Source organism: Bubalus bubalis, chromosome 7, assembly GCF_019923935.1.
Source record: "Bubalus bubalis isolate 160015118507 breed Murrah chromosome 7, NDDB_SH_1, whole genome shotgun sequence".
Taxonomy (NCBI): Eukaryota; Metazoa; Chordata; class Mammalia; order Artiodactyla; family Bovidae; genus Bubalus; species Bubalus bubalis.
In genome coordinates, this window is record NC_059163.1 from 27,133,978 (window position 1) to 27,138,197 (window position 4,220).

A 4,220-nucleotide genomic window follows, 5' to 3' on the forward strand; every position below is an offset into this window, starting at 1 on the left:
GTCCTGAAATGCACTCCTTGGCATTCTCAGATTATTGCTTTTGGAACTTCCTACTAGTCTCTAACCTCGAGGACAGGAACTGGTGTTTTCTCTGTTGGTTATCTAGGGCCTAGCGTATTTTCTGGCATTCAGTTCCTGAAACTTGAAAAATACGTGTTGATTGTGCTAAGTTCTCAGCATTTCCTCTTAAACTGCTGTTACTGGTGCTCGTTATGGACCCCCATGCGGTTCTTATTACAGGTTGTATCTGGCTACTGCTCCTGGGTTCCTTGGTCCTGATCCAGTGTTTTCTTCTGCCAATTTCATCTCTTCCAGCTCCTGCTTTGCATCGGGTATACTTCTGTGATTGGAAGTACAGCTGGGAGGAAGGTAAGGAATGTGGGAGTGTGGGCATTGTTGTTTCTCCTGAGTGTTAGAAGTGTGGTGAAATGAAGTTTGAGGAAGCAAAGTCTGGAGGTAATCAGGTGTAAGCCTCCAAGAGTCATTTCAGTGTAGCATGGAATTGTGACATGTATGAAACTCGACTAGGGAAGCTCATGAAAGATTCAGTGTATAAGGTTTACTGGAGGCTGGTTATATGGGCACTCTTTGCCTAAAACATTGTCAAATTCCAGACTCCCAGAAGGAAAGCAGGTGTTCTTCATAAACCACATTGTATCTACAAACTCTTAAGGCACAGAGAGGCCCTCTTATCAGTTAGGGGATGATGGAAATCCTCCTGAAATCCAAATTCCCAGATGCTAGCCGAGAGTCAATTCTACAGTCAGGCCTTTCTAAGGATAGCAGTCTCAGGCCTGTTATGTTAATCCCTTTTTTCAGACCCCTTAGCTTCTGATTCGTGGGTGGCGTTGGTAAAACCTTTACAGATCTTACAGGATGTAGGAGGAGTGGCTCCCATCTTATCTCCATTTAATTTACCACTCTGGCTCCTGCAAAATTTAGACAGAGGCTGCAGGATGACAGAGGACTAAAGCAAATTCAACCAAGGAGTAGGCCTGACAGTGGCCAAGTGCCAGCTGTGACATCTTGCTAGAGTTGATTATCATGGCTCTGGGCGCATGGTAGGTGACCCAGTGATCACTTGGGTGCCTGCTTTACCATCCCTACTAAAAAAAACACACACTAACAGGATCAGACAACAAATCATATTAACATGGAACTAAAAAAAAAAGCAACATTAACAGCCTAGGTTATAACTGTCTTGCTTCTGTTATAATTGAAAGAGACCTAGACCATGTAGACATTCTACAGAAAATCACTATATTGATAGATTATGTTAATCATATGGGATGAGCAAGCTGTGACTAGTAAATCTGAAGCCTCGATGAAGTAAAGTATGCTTTAGTGGGTGAGATGAAACTCATGAAATTCAGGGGTCTACCACACCAGAAAATGTCTACTTCTCTGTTATCAATTATGCCAAAGCCTTTGACTGTGTGGATCACAATAAACTGTGGAAAATTCTTAAGGAGATGGGAATACCAGACCACCTGACCTGCCTCCTGTGAAACCTGTATGCAGGTCAAGAAGCAACAGTTAGAACTGAACATGGAACAATGGACTGGTTCCAAACTGGGAAAAGAGTACATCAAAACTGTATACTGTCACCCTGTTTATTTAACTTATATGCAGAGTACATCATGTGAAATGCAGGACTGGATGAAGTACAACCTGGAATCAACATTGCCAGGAGAAAACGTCGGGCTGGATGAAGCACCAGCTGGAATCAACATTGCTGGGAGAAATATCAACCTCAGATATGCAGGTGACACCACCCTATGGCAGAAAGTGAAGGGGAACTGAACAGCCTCTTGATGAAAGTGAAAGAGGAGAGTGAAAAAGCTGGCTTAAAACTCAACATTCAGAAAACTAAGATCATGGCATCTAGTCCCATCACTTTGTGGCAAATAGATGCGGAAACAATGGAAACAGCCAGACCTTATTTCTGAGGGCTCCAAAATCACTGCAGATGGTGACTGCAGCCATGAAATTAAAAGACTCTTGCTCCTTGGAAGAAAAGCTATGACTAGCCTACACAGCATGTTAAAAAGCAGAGAAATTACTTTACTGACAAAGGTCAGTACAGACAAAGCTATGTTTTTTTCAGTGGTCATGTATGGATGTGAGAGTTGGACCATAAAGAAAGCTGAGTGCCAAAGAATTGATGCTTTTGAACTGTGGTGTTGGAGAAGACTCTTGAGTCCCTTGGACTGCAAGGATGTCAAACCAGTCAATCCTAAAGGAAATCAGTCCTGGATATTCATTGGAAGGACTGACGCTAAAGCTGAAGCTCCAATACTTTGGCCACCTGATGCAAAGAACTGACTCATTGGAAAAGACCCCCATGCTGGGAAAGATTGAAGGCAGGAGGAGAAGGGGATGACTGAGGATGAGATGGTTGGATGGCATCACCGACTCAATGGACATGAGTTTGAGCAAGCTCTGGGAGTTGGTGATGGACAGGGAAGCCTGGCATGTTGCAGTCCACTGGGTCGCAGAGTCAGACACGATTTAGCGACTAAACTCAACCACATAAGGAAAATTTGAGGCAGGGGGTAGTCCAGTGACCAGGGGCACGCTAGACCATCCCCTCTGAATCAAAGACAAATTAGTAGTACAACTTCTATCTCCCACTATGAATTTGAAATGTGAATGTGAAAGTTGCTCAGTTTTGTCCGACTCTTTGCGACCCCATGGACTGTAGCCTGCCAAGCTCCTCTGTCCATGGGATTCTCCAGGGAAGAATACTGGCTGTTCCCTTCTCCAGATCTTCCCAACTCAGGGACTGAACCCAGGTCTCCCACATTGCAGGTGGATTCCTTAACAGCTGAGCCACCAGGGAAGTGAAGTGAAGTCACTCAGTCGTGTCCGACTCTTGTGATCCCATGGACTATAGCCTACCAGATTCTCCCATCCATGGGATTTTCCAGGCAAGAATACTGGAGTGGGTTGCCATTTCCTTCTCCAGGAGATCTTCCCAACCCAGGGATTGAACCCGGGTCTCCTGCACTGTAGGCAGACGCTTTACTGTCTGAGCCACCACGGAAGCCCCCCACTATGAATAAGGAAGCACGATACTTAATAAGCATCTCTAGGTTCTGATGGTCGGAGAAGGCAATGGCACCCCACTCCAGTACTCTTGCCTGGAAAATCCCATGGAGGGAGGAGCCTGGTGGGCTGCAGTCCATGCGGTCGCTAAGAGTTGGACACGACTGAACAACTTCACTTTCACTTTTCACTTTCATGCACTGGAGAAGGAAATGGCAACCCACTCCAGTGTTCTTGCCTGGAGAATCCCAAGGACGGGGGAGCCTGGTGGGCTGCCATCTATGGGGTTGCACAGAGTCGGACACGACTGAAGTGACTTAGCAGCAGCAGCAGGTTCTGATGGTAGCACATTTCAAATCTAAGAATACTGCCCTTGCTGGTAACATGAAGGCTGCCAGTTTTGAGTGAGGCTGAAAGGAGAGGGCTGAAAGGGGTCTATGGCAGATGCATACTGTGGTGGAAGCAGGCCTGCCACCTGGGTTACCTAATCTAGCAGACTCTAAAAGACAGCAGAGTTACTGGTGGAGGGAAAAATGCAGGCGAAATTAAAGTAAAACCACTGTATACATACTCTTGATTTTTCTCTGCTCATTTTATTGAACAATTGAGTGTATACAACATAGAACACATTACTAGAAAAAATATTTTATTTTTTAAATACATAATGGATTCTTTACCCTCAATTATTTCTTTTATCTTTTTATTAAGACTAAATATATATATAAATATTAATAATTTCATCTTTTCTCAAATTAATGACAATTGTATAACTGTGATTATCTTTTAGCAACCAAAGTCTATTTCCAGAGGTTTGAACTTGATATGAGAAAAACACTGTATCAAGTCCATTGTACCTGATTTGGTGCTGAGGTTGAACTGGTGTAATGGTTTGCTCCAGGATTCAGAGGCTATTTTAAGCTTGAAAGCAAAGTGAAACCCTTAGGTTGACCTTGGCTGCTTAAGGATCCTGTGGATGGGGGTGAGGGGTGCCTGGTTCTGTTTTGCACAGGATGGCTCATCCTCAGGCTAAGCTGGAATCTCTGGGAACAGTGTGTGTGTGTGTGCGCGTGTGTTTGTTGCTCAGTCGTGTCTGACTCTTCGCGATCTCATGGACTATAGCCCACCAGGCTCCTCTGTCCATGGGATTCTCCGGGCAAGAATACTGGAGTGGG